Source organism: Ochotona curzoniae, unplaced genomic scaffold (genome assembly GCF_017591425.1).
Source record: "Ochotona curzoniae isolate NIBS_2020 unplaced genomic scaffold, NIBS_Ocur_1.0 contig_2692, whole genome shotgun sequence".
Taxonomy (NCBI): domain Eukaryota; kingdom Metazoa; phylum Chordata; class Mammalia; order Lagomorpha; family Ochotonidae; genus Ochotona; species Ochotona curzoniae.
The window spans coordinates 10,480,650-10,493,905 of NW_024465556.1; the positions used below are offsets into that span (position 1 = coordinate 10,480,650).

At 43.8% G+C, this 13,256-nt stretch overlaps 1 pseudogene; it reads right to left on the reverse strand.

Annotated features, from left to right (window-relative positions):
• Positions 1-3,006: 3,006 nt before the first annotated feature.
• Positions 3,007-3,175, reverse strand: LOC121153530 (annotated as a pseudogene).
• Between the last annotated feature and the right edge of the window lie 10,081 nt (positions 3,176-13,256).

Here is a 13,256-nt window from a genome sequence, read left to right on the forward strand (position 1 = left end):
AGTGAGAACCCTGAGATCTGAAGTGACTGGAGACATGTAGTCAAAGGCACAGCCAGTATTTGATGCTGTCTGCTTTCTGCATGGGAACAGCCTCCGGCCTGGAGACTGAGGGCTTCTGTTCAGCTCCTGATGCCAAGCACTGGTAAGAAGTCCTCAGAAGGGGTTGCAGCATTTCCCCAGAACCCATCATTCACTCGCCAAGATTTACGAAGCACCTGCTATTTGCAACTAATGGTTCTGAATGAGAGATGGGATCCTGTCTTGGTGAAGTTTGTGGAGGAGGATTTGATTGGTTAGAGGGAGAGAGAAAAGAATGGATATTTCAGGCATACAAAAATTTTTTTTGGCTACATGCATTCTGTTATGTAAGCCGGGTTTGACTGCATATGCATGCCTAGAGAGCAACCATCCTCCTGCCTGCCAACCCCCCACCATGGTGTTCCACTTTGTCTTGCTTTGCTTATCATGATTTCTTTACTGTCCCTCTTGTACCTTGCGATACTGGTGTGTTCTTCCCCCAACTGCTCAGATCATCTCAGCCAGCCCTGCTGTGCCCTTCTAGACTACTGTCTTATCTGAGTAAGGGGTCCTGCATTCACTTGAGACCTAAACATCCCTGGGACTCATCCTACTTGAGCTGATCTCTTATTGGCCCATCACTTCACATGGGAAAAAAAAAAGTCAAGGATTTGTTGAGAGAATGACCGAACCCAAATGTTGGAGTGCGAATGACCTAGTTTTGCCTATTGACTTACACACACATCACACCACCATTCACTGCCAATACATGTGTGCCTGTTTATTAGGTAACACTGTACATCTCTCCACTAAATGAAAGCTCCAGGAGTAGAGATATTGGTCTGGCTGGTTCACTAGAGGAGGATATTAGCATAAAGCAGGCCTTCAACAAGTGTGTTCTGAAGGATGGCTGCTTTGCAGCACATGGGAAAACCTAACAGACAGCCATTAGGACTGAGACACACTTTGAAGAACCTGACAATTAGACAGAAGGGAGTCCACAAGGCTGGGTGCCAGCAGATGCCCTGGTTCTTTGAGGAAGTGGAAAATTACTCTTTTGATGAAGAAGGGATGGGTTTGGAAGTCACAGGAAGAAACACTCAAGACCGGAGGGTGGAAGAAAGAAGAAGAAGGGAAAAGGTGAAGAGTCAGGCACATTCCTGCTTGGGGAAGAATCACAGGAAGAGAAGGCATTATGAAAAACATTCTGAAAAAAAGCCTTGAGAGGAGAAGAAATGTGTCTAACAGATTTTCTCAGTTTTGTGTGATGTGAACTTCCTCATACAAGCCCCTGACAGGACCATTGCTAACCCTTGCACTATATCCTACCATGTGTGTACAGAGAGTGCAGAAAAGCAGAGAGAGCAAGGCAGGGACAGCTGACAGCTGGATTCCATCAACAGCTTGTGTGTGCAAATTCATAGGTATTCCTGCCCAAACCTGCCAGTGGCCACCAATCAGTGTTTATGAAACAGAGTCTGCCACAGCCCACCCTGACACTTCCTTCTGTGTCCCACCCTAGTCTGATCCACTGCCATTGGACCAGGACAGGTAATAAAGGTTTATTTGTTGCTTTTTGAAGTTATCAAATTCATGTTCTGCTAATTTGATGACTCTGACAGACGCCAAGTTTACATGAACTGGATTTGAAGTTTAGATGGTTCTGCAAATACATCCCAAAAGACACTGACTTCTAGTCTGTGCTTCCACCTGAACAGCACTTCTCTCTACCCTACATATTTCTTCTGGCTGGACTTCCAGGCATGATGCAGTGTATTCAGAATTACAGCTTACCCATGTGTCAGAAAGAGCCTCTTTCTGATTGCAGCGTAATCCAAACTAAGATCCTGCTTGGATAACACCATTGTCTTTTCTTGCTTAATGTCCTCAGGTGTGTGTTCTCACCAGAGAAGCCCAAGAGGGATGTCTTCACCTTTTCAGGTTCCTATAGGAATGGGGCTCTTAAGGATCTGCCTCAATGAATACCTGAAGACCTGCCAGCCAGGGGACCCTGCAGTATTTCCATGTACCCCGGAACAATCACCCACAGGTGACTGAATAGACTAGGTTAGGCTAAAAACCTCAGTCTGATTGTAAAGCATTTGGACACCAAGTACTTAGTCCAATCATTCAGAAGCATGTGTCCCTCATCAGGGTGTCTGGGTTTGATCCCTGGCTCTGGCTCCTGATTCCAGCTGCCTGCCAACGTGGACCATGAAAGGCAACAGGAACTGCTCAAGTCATCCAGCTTCTGTCACTCAAATGGGATATGTGGATTGAGTTCCTGGCTTCCTGCTTTCGCTGCAGCCTAGCGCTGGCTTTTGTGCACATATGGGAAGCAAACCAGCATGTGGAAATGCTTTATCAACTAAAAGGTAATTTTCAAATCTACTTTGAAACAAAAGAAGCAAAAGTTGAATTAAAAAACAATTTGGACTATAGGATCTATCATCCAATTTCCACCTCCCTTTGCCTATCTGTCTCTCTTCCTGCTCTCTCTATTTCGTTCTTCTCTGTAAGGTAGCCTCCATTTTCCATTTCTGAGGTCTTGACAATCACACTTCATTCTAACAATGACAATCTTTACAAGACAGTCATGACCTTGGGTAAAAACTTCTTCCAAAGAAATAGTGTTCTAGTGTGAATAATGTGTGCTGGGCACTGACCACATGCTGAGTAAACATGCTTTGGCTTATTAAATTCCTTTTTTAAATATATTTTTATTTTGAATTTTGAATTATGTGGTACAATTTTGTGTAGGCTGAGATTTCTCCCCCAAACTCCCACCTCATTCGAATGAGTCCCACAATTTGAGCTATCGCCTGAGACTAAGAAAGATCCAATATGTTGCTCACACTTGCATGGTCGGTAACTGATGGTGATGGGACTCCAACACCTGATTTCTGTCGTTCTAGTGCCCATCTTTGGGAGAGGGGCTGCTGCCCCTCAGAAGTCCCTGTGACAGTTAAAAACAATTGAAGGTAGGTGACCTGCTGAATAGGTAAGCTCAAAATGAAGTCAAAACTGTAGTACTCAGCTCTGACTGCTCATAACAATCACGCAAAGAGTTAAAAACGTCTCGGCTACATTCTTCAATTAGCAATAATCGCGCCTCGGATAAACCTCATTGGCTACGATACTGCCACTGCGCAAAGCTTCAGCTACATTCTTAACGATCCTGACCCCTACCATGCCCCAACAATTGCTTAGGTGGTCAGGGTGCTTGACATATCAGGGCAGTATGACCTCACAGGATCACAGTTACATTCAGGCCTGGACGATGTCCATCCTAACACAGGGAGTCCTCAGTGAACAGAAGTAGTGTTGAGTGTAGCTGGCACAGTGACAGGACACACATTTTTTTGGAACCAATCCAGGATTCACAGTCCACAGTTGGAGCCTCATCAAGCATCACTTGTGTCAAACACCACACATGCACGAATGCACACGCACACACCAGCATCTTCACACCTACATATGCATCCAGGAAGTGGCCCCTTCTGCAACAGTCTGTGTGATAAGCCGTGATGACAGATAAGTGAGGCATCCTGGGGTTATCAGTGCGAAGCATCACAGTCTGCTCTGTCAGTCTGAGTATGCAGAACTCCACAGCAGGATGGCCTCCAACACAGAGGAAACACAGAGAGGAATCTCTTACTACTCTCTTGCCTAATCATTTCCACTTAACACACAGTGAAAGCAGAACTTTGTGACACACTTGCCCTGTCTGGGTAAAGGTTCTGCTTTTTCTGGAAGGTCTTGGAAAAAGAAGAAGAAGGAGGAAAAAAAAATACTCCAAAACCTTGGCCAGGAGGGAGAGAGAGCTTCTCGACCTGTCACTTATTCCACTAGATGCTGTGTCAGGTTCTTCACCTGTCAGACGTTTATCCGCACGCACAGTACTGTGCTGTGACAGAGACCAAGTATCACCTCAAGGTCACTGGTCTAGAGAGAAAACCGAGATCACTGGTCCTAGGGAACAAACGGGACTACAAGTAGCCCCAGTTACTAACCAGCATTTAGGGCCCCTTCTCTGAGAGACCTGAAAATATTTTTCAACTGTTGATAGGGATCCTGCCTCAGGAACCTCATGGTCATGTTGATACTCAGCCGAAACACCAGTGCAGCCGTAATGGTTATCTAACTACCAAAATACGCCTGAGTCACTTGGCAAACTGCCACTCTCCTGACCACCCCCCAGCCCCCGCCGCCATTCCCACTACTACCCTGAAAATGTAGCATTCACAGGAGTATCCTCTGGAAGACAAGGGGAATCCAGAGTGATGCTCTGACACCCCATCCCCAGGCTGCTGCTGGGCCGGAGACATGCTGAATGGGTTGTTAAACACCTGAATTCTACCCTCTGCCTCTGCTAAGGGGAAGCTCTGCAAATCTTAGGAAGTTACCATTTGTTTGCAAGGCAGGAGCTAGAGATTTGTCTCATATGTCTAGCAAGTTTATGGGTTTTAGTTTGTCTGTCTGGACTAGCTTATCAGGGATGACAATGAGTAAAAGTCCTTCACTCTCTCTAAGTGACTTCTTGGCGATTCTTCCACTCTAAATTTAAACACTTGGAGTGTTAAAGGCATTTCCAGGAAATCCACTCATGAGGAAGCACATACAAATCAACACACACAAAAAAACCTAAACAAGTAGATTAAAGGTACCTTTGCCATTCAGAAGGATTGCTATAGGTGCTCAACTGTGGGTGTCTTTGATGATTGAAGAACTTAGCAGGAATATTCAAAGTATGGCAAAGCCCCCATAATTTGCACATGAGAAAGTAGCTCTCAGAGTTGCCACCAAAAGACAGTGTTCTCCCAGGAAGAGAGCATGTACAGTTGGCATGGCTCAGAGGGCTCCAGGAAGGACTGTCCACTGGAGACTCTCTCCTTGCTCCTGGCCTGCTTTAATCTGTCATGTCCCCCCACTGGGTTCCCTACTATAGCTCCTGACTTTCAGCTAAGTTTCACCCATGAGAAGTAAGGGAGTGAGACTAGAGTGTGGCAGTATATTAATCAGGTCTGCATTATTACAACAAAAGACCTGAGGTAATATGCTCAACAAAGAAAAACATGTTTACTTGGCTCACTATTTTAGAGTAACTTATTTGAGAGTGACAAAGACAGACAGAGAGAGCTCTTTCATTGCTGATTCACTCCCAAAATGTACCTAAAAGCCAGGGTGGCACACCCAATAGCACAGCACTGGCTTTAACTTAGATCCAATGAGGACTGTCCTGGCTGGATCACATCATGGTGGTGTGGCAATGGTGAGAGTACATGTGGAGCAAGAGAACATATCACACAAACAGGAAGCAAGAGAGCTGGGTGGGGTCGGCTCAGACACTAGTGCTAATGGACTCAAGGACCTCCCAGAGGCTACACACTGCCACACTGGGACCAAGCTTCCAACACATTCAACTTTTGAGGAAACACACACACACACACACACACACACACACACACATATTACAGCAGGGATTGTGGGAACAGCCAGGGTGTTTCTCCTCCTTCTTTCTTATTGCAGGTAGCTTTCTAGGCTGTTACCTATAGTCTCTGTGGATAAAGTTCCACAGGAACGACTGTGGAACTTTTAGATTCTTCCAGAAGATTGGCCCCTTTGAACGTCTCATTCTTGCCTCCTGCTTTTCCTTTCCTGAGGCTTGGGCATCACACAGCTTTCTGATATTAGCTTTTTAGGCTCTTCCTTGGCTCCTGTTGGCTTTTCTGATTCTCTCCTGTGGACCCAATGCTCCATGTTTAATTCCCTCTACTTCAAGCACTGTGTGTTTTCTGCTTTCTGGCTTGGACCCTGACAGTTACACTGCTTAGCTCTTTGCTCTGGAGGAAGTTCCTTTCCTTCTCTAGGGCTCAGTTTCTTATCTGTTAATGAGACTAAGAAGTCCTTACCCAGCTCTACTTCAGCTTTGTGATGGCTTGGTACACGGGCACCTACACACTGAGGAGCAGCCTGGGTGTCAATCTCCAAGGCCTAAAACATCCTTTCCCTAGAGGATAGTTCTGGAAACGAGAACCTCATTCCTGCTCTTACCCTCCACCCTCTTCCACCAAACTAGTTTTCATTTTGAACTAACTTTTCAGAACTAACTTTTCCTCTTTTGGAAATAGCAGGGTATAAATAATAATGGATATATGTGTTGGTTTAAAAGCAATGGAGTCATTGTTTCTTTCTTGCCACTGCGTAATTTGGCATTTCCTTATCTTTCCTTTAATGATGTGCTATAACTTGAAATGTTTTCCCTCTAGTTTCAGCATCTGGCATTTGCCAATGAATATTATTATATGTGAATGCATTTGTAAACAGCAGAGTGAAAGAGAGAGAGAGAGAGAGATTGATTCCATCTATTGGTTCACAGCCAAGACTTGGTCAGGCCAGAGTCAGCACAAAGTCAGGAACCAGGAACTCTATCTGGGTCTCCCACCTGAGTTGCAGGAGCACTATCAAGGAGCTGGATTGCAAATGGAGCAGCCAGGACTCAAACCAGAGATCTTGTAGGATGCTGGCATCATGAGCTGCACCTTAACCTGTGGCACTACAACATTGTCCTCTATGGGCAACTGAATTCTGAAGTCTTGTTCTTTTAATAGGCATATTCCTTTTCAGATCTTTGATCATATAAACTACTACCTTCTGGGTTAAGATTCTCACTGCTTAGTTTCTCTGCAAGTCCCCACCCATGCCTTAACTGTTTTAACTGTCTTTTCCTACCTCGTTGGAAATCCCTGAACATCTTCCATAGCACCTGTAGGTAAATGCTCACGAGTCAGACAAGGTTGTGTGGTTTAGGTGGAGATTTTTTCATTGGTTCCTCATTTTCCTTTCACAAACGCAGCCCCTCACCTTCGTATTCACCTCTGCTCCCAGGCTGAGGTCCAATTGAGCTGTGACCTGGGACAGTTACTGTCATCCTAGCTGGGTCCCCCAGCCCTTGCGTAATACTGATAGCTAGGCTCTTGGGCTTCCTCAGCTACCTCCTGAGTAAGTGGTGAGACAGGGCCCAGGGAACTGACAAGCTGGAAGCATGTGCTCCTCATAGTTGGATCTGTGTCAGGAGTGATTCAGCAAGCAGTGACCCCCACTGAGTTCCTAGAACTGGACTTGAGAGGAAGAGCAGAGAACGCTGCACAGGTGGACTCAGAGAATCAGTCCAGTGATCAAGGAAGAATGGGTTTTAGAATCAATAATAATGACCAACAATATATACTATAAAGTTTTCCTGCATGTATTATCTGATTGAATCTATATAGTCATATAGGATAAATTTTACAGATGAGGAAACAGGCTAAGAACAACTAAGCAACGTGACTATTCCATGTAACTAGAAATTGACAGAGCCAGGAAATCCCCCAGATCTTTCTGGTTTTACAGTCTCTTTATCACTTTGCAAGTGAACTAAATTTTCCAAGCAGTGGTTACCCTTTCAATTCAGAATATTTGTATCTACCTTGCAATATTTTCTCTTTCTCCATCTCCCTCTCCTTTGCCCTCTCACCCCCTCACCTCTCCTTTCTCCTTCTATTTAACATTTGTTGAGCTCCCACTTTATCTGTGTACAGAGTTACATTTGGATAGCCATACATTTGTCAAAACGATTTCAAATAATTCAGTAAACATACAAATTTCACCCATCTGAGTGGAAGGCATTTTGTAAGTATCTACATGAGCTTGGAAACAAACTGGAATGTTGCCAGGTCCCATCCACTCTGGCGTCCAGATGATGTACACCTTGGAAGCAGCAGCTGATGGCTCAAGTAGCTGAGTCCCTGTCTCTTACAAGGGAAATCTGGATTGAGTTCTTGGATACTGGCTTTGACCTGGGCAAGCTTCAACTGTTGCAAGTACTGAGAGTAGCCAGGAAACAGGTCATCTGTGTGCTGTCTGATTTCTGTCCCTTCAAATAAATGAATAAACACAATCTGTAAAACGTTGGAGACCCACTGACTCTGTTGGCACATATGACACAGGAAGGTATCCCAGTGGAGCCAGGGAAAATCCTAAGGGCTGGGCCCGGCGCGGTGGCGCAGTGGTTAAGGTCCTCGCCTTGCACGCCCGGGATCCCATATGGGCGCCGGTTCTAATCCCGGCAGCCCCGCTTCCCTTCCAGCTCCCTGCTTGTGGCCTGGGAAAGCAGTCGAGGACGGCCCAAAGCTTTGGGACCCTGCACCCACGTGGGAGACCCGGAAGAGGCTCCTGGCTTCGGATCGGCATAGCATCGGCCCGTTGCGCTCACTTGGGGAGTGAATCATCGGATGGAAGATCTTCCTCTCTGTCTCTCCTCTCTGTATATCCGCCTTTCCAATGAAAAAATAATAAAAATAAATCTTTAAAAAAAAAATCCTAAGGGCACAGGCAAATCCACCAGATCTGCCTTTTTTTTTTTTATCCCAGCTCTGATAGAGAACTGGCCCTAGCAGTGACCTGACACCACAAAATTATTTAGAGGTTCTTTGCACCACATATAATACCAGTACAGTAGTCCCACTCCACATAAGAACCTAACATTCAAAATTTCAATAATTGAGTAAGTCATCAGTGATCTCGAAGGTAGAGCAGGTGGGAAAATGGGCAGGATGTATGGGGCAGAATTTGCAGAGCCATACAGCTTTTCTCCTGAAGATGGGTGCATCTTAGTATGATTGACTATAAACAAAGAATTTTCTAAGTATGTAAAACCAAACTTAACTCCTTTGTGGGAGAAAAGTTATTTAAAGAAAGAGATATCCTGAATGACGAAACTCAAAACAAGCAGCTTACATGGATATGGATGGTAGGGATTGCAGTGAAAGCCAGTGTCATTAGAAACATTTCAGACACCCTAACCCTCACTCCTGTGAATTCCTGTCCCGCACAACTTAAAATAATAATAATAAAAAAAAATTAGGAGCGTGCAGCAGAGAAAGACCTGGCAGTTGAGACATTGGCATCCCATAGCAGGCTACCTGGATTCCCTTCCTGGCTCCAACTCTTGACTCTGGCTTCCTGGCAATGCAGACCCTGGGAAGCAGCAGGTGATGGCTCAGATAATTACGTCCCTGATACCCACTTCCAAGGAGGCCTCCATTGAGTTCCTGGCTCGTGGTTTCAGCCTGGGCCAGCCCTAGCTGTTTTGGGTACTTGGTAAGTGAACCAGTGGATGCAAGATCTCTCTCCCTCTCAGAAGTTAAACAAACAAACAACAAACAAAAATTCTTAAGCTTTTTTCTTGTCTCTGAAGATGCAAGATCTCAAAGGAAATGTGCCATCCATTCACAGCTTTGGAAGTACAATGACCTCCTCTGCTCATTTTACACACGGCGGACGGCATTACCATCTGAGTGCCTTATACACCTAGCGCACATGATCTGTCTTTGCTTTATGCACAATTCACAACAAACAGAAACTGGAAGGGGAAGGCTCAAAAAATATAGAAAACAAAGAAATATCTGAATGCATCCCAAGAAAAGAGTAGACCTTGGGAAAGCACTAGTGGCAACCCTGGCAATGGTCAGATGGCTTTTTGCCACAGTCGGTAGAGCACAGCCACGGCTCCCCAAGAGAGAATGGGCAGCCAGGGGCTGGGGAATAGCAGCATACTGGGAGATAACAGAGCGAAAATTAAGAGAAGTGTTGTTTGGGGAAATGTTATTCAAATAGAAGCCTCTTTCTCTAGCAAGACTCCTGGTATTCCTGGGATCACCACTGCCACCCACCACCACACCCATACCTTGCCCCCTCTTCCCCGCCAAAACACCTTCCTGTGGAAGGGAAGGCCTTTATTGACTGTTGCATTGAAATCATGCCTTCACCTTTAGATTCTGAATTTCCCCCAAAGAGGAAGAATGTAGCTTCCTCCTGTGGGTATGGCCTGTGCCTATCAGTGTGCTTGACACTGAGCAGGGTGTGCCGGTCGTAGTGTGTGCGCTTACTGTATACAGGATCCTCTGTGTGTGAAGGGCCTTGTTTCAGCATTGCCACCTCTTCCTGTGCAGCAGAGAAGGCTGCTGTGCCAGGGAAGCGAACAATCTCATCCAGTTAGATCTTTCACTTTCTCTAAAGGTTTTTTTTTTAAAACTATTACAGATCTATTTTATTATTTGTAAGGCGGTACAGAGGGGTTCTCCACCCAAAGGTTCACTCTATAAACGCTCAGGAGCTAAGAACTCAATCTGGGTCTTCCATGAGGAAGACATTTTGTCTCCCAGGGTGCACACGAGAAAGAAACTGGAACTGAGCGGATCCGAACTCAAAACTCAGGCACTTTGACATGGGTGGTGGGTGTCCCAACGGCTTCTGAACTGCTATGCCAAATGACTTCCCGTCCGTGAAGATTTCATCTTTGTGACTTTTACTCCTACAGGAACACAAGCTGAAACTGTCCGATGCCATTTTCACATTTTTGGGATCAGTATAATATTCTGAAATGAGGATTGTTTACAGTCTTGTCCTAGGGGAGGCCCACAAGCAGACACCACATTGTACCTACAGGTGCACTGGGTGTACACACTCATTTCTGCCCAATAGTCCAAGAAGGAAAGTAGCTGAGATTTAGGATGGTGAGATTGTGATAGTCGTTCTTTCTAGAAAAATTGCTTTTATTATGTTACCATGTTTGCACAGAGTTAAATGAAAAAAAAAATGCAAAGAAGCATGAAATCAACACATTGAGAGAGAGAAAAAAAATATCATACTTAAATATTTAAATATCCAACCTTACTCAAAAGGAAAGTGATGCTTTCTTCTAGTGGCACAGAAAAGAAGGAAATATTTAGAATGGCCCTGTTCCAACCTGTGAGAAGACATAAGAGAAAATATGAGAAATTCACATTACCTCCTCCCTTTGGGACTGCAGACAAGGATTTGCTCTTGCCCTTCCCATAGCTTAACTATGCCCTGGTCAGAATCAGGGAAAACGCAAAGATTTCTTTATCCTTCTCTGGTGGACAACATTCTCTCTCTCTCTCTCTCTCTCTCTCTCTCTTTCCCCCACCACAGCTCTGTGACAACAAAAATATGCTGTCCCACCATGGACCCTGGGAACTAAACAGTGCAACAGTTTAATGTCAGCTTGGTTCAGGGTGTGAATCTTGTTGAAGATCAAATGAACTCCATGAAACTCCTGTGGTTGCTAAGAGACATAACATCTTTAAATGTCAATTATCATTTCCCTCAAAATAGCTCAAACATCATCCAGTATTTAAGCCTTAAAAGTTCCATGATATGTTGGAGTTAAAAGACATGGATTAAAATCCTGACTTCATGATATGCTGCTTTTCCAAAGATATGAAATGGTCTGATGTAACTATTTTCTAGCTTGGTGAATTTGGCTAACTTACTTCTCCATGAGGCTTTTAGTAGTGATAGGTAACAATTTCTATAAGATTTATTTATTTTGTTTCAAAAGCAGAATCACAGAGAAAGAACTAGAGAAAAAGAAATATTTCAAGTGCCAGTTCACTCTCCAAAGGGCCACAACAGCTGGGGCCTGCTCCAGCCAGGAACCAAGAACTCCATCCTAGTCTCCTACCTGAGCAGCAGGGAACCAAGACTCTAATATGGGATGCAGGCATCACAAATAATGGCTTAACCCACTGGGTCATAATGCTCTCCCTAGGAAACAATCTTATAAATTGCAAAACAAGTTGAATATATTAGTTTGAACTGCATAACTTGCATCATATATGAGAATGTATGTAAAAGAGATTATAAATGATAAGGGCATTAAATATACACTACCATTGGAGGGGTTCTTGCTCCTCCTTGCTTATATGTTATTTTTACTACGTTTGAGGTACATATTGCAACCTATTAAATGGTGAACTTATTACAAAATAATTCTTACTTTAAAAAAAAAAACCTGGGAATGATTTCTCAGAGTTTCTTCACTTCATAAAACTATTAACAATATTTTATTGTTACTGTGTAACATATTGTTGTTGTTGTTGTTGTTAAGAACTTGTCATCTATCCTAGATCATTTCAAATGTAATTTTATTCACAAAATGCTGTTTTGAGCCTATTTGCCAGTTCTGAATTACTATCAGGTACATGCAAGTAGTTTTCAAGTACATGGCTTAAGGGGCAAGACAAGAAAGAATATCAGTTGATCCGTCTCTGGTCTGTAAAGGATATTTCTAGTGTGCAAACCTTGATATTGACTATGGAACCCAAACACGGAAGTGGGTAACTACACTCTAGGAAAACAGGTAACACCTTCATTGGGTCTTCCTGTCACTGAGCTCCTCTGAATGTGTCCTCCGTGTGGAGTGTCTCCCATGTGCGTCAGGGACCCGTAAGGGCCTCCTAGCCAATGCCTGGTGGCCCCTTATCTTGGTTTCAGTTGAGTGTGTTGCTGGTACACTGTTTTTAGCTCGTATTTGAATGAATTCTTGCAGTGCCTCTTCTGTGTTTCTGTTCAAGCCACTCTCCAACAAATAACTAAACAGCAGCCACTTGAAGTATAGATTAAACAACCATTGCTCAGTATCTGACAGTGACCAATTGCTCACACAGTGAGACCTGAACAAGCACTTTCAATCTCTGACCCTTGATTTTCTTGGTCCATGAGTAGGCATAATAATATCTATCACACACTTTTTATATTAAAAGATAAACCATTTAACATGGAGCCTAATATGGTATCAAGCTCTCAATAAGTTATAAACATTATTGCCTTCATTAGCAGCAGCAGCAGCATCATTATGTATAATCTAAGGTTAGAAGAACCATGAAAAGTATCAATTTAGTTCCAGTACAATGGATGTACAATAGGATTTTGTGGCTGTAACTTTCATGTATGTTCACATACAAATGTATGTGATGTTTTTAAGGACACATGGATAATCTATACTCATATAGAAAAACCAAAAATGAATATTTAATATTAATTTTTTGGAATTTATATGACATTTTCATTTTCTGCAGATTTAACTCCAAACCACTTTTGGTTTTGGTTTTTTAAAACATTTATTATTTTTTTATGGAAAGTCAGATTTACAGAGAGAAGAAGATATAGACAAAATGATCTTCCAACCGCTGGTTCATTCCTCAAGTAGCCACAACATCTGGAGCTGAGCCAATCCAAACCTAGGAGCCAGGAGATTCTTCTTTGTCTCCCAAAAGAGTGCAGGGTCCCAGGGCTTTGGGCTGTCCTAGACTGTTTTTCCAGGCCACAGGCAAGAAGCTAGATGGGAAGTGAAGCAGCTGGGATTAGAACTGGCACCGATACGGGATCCCAAG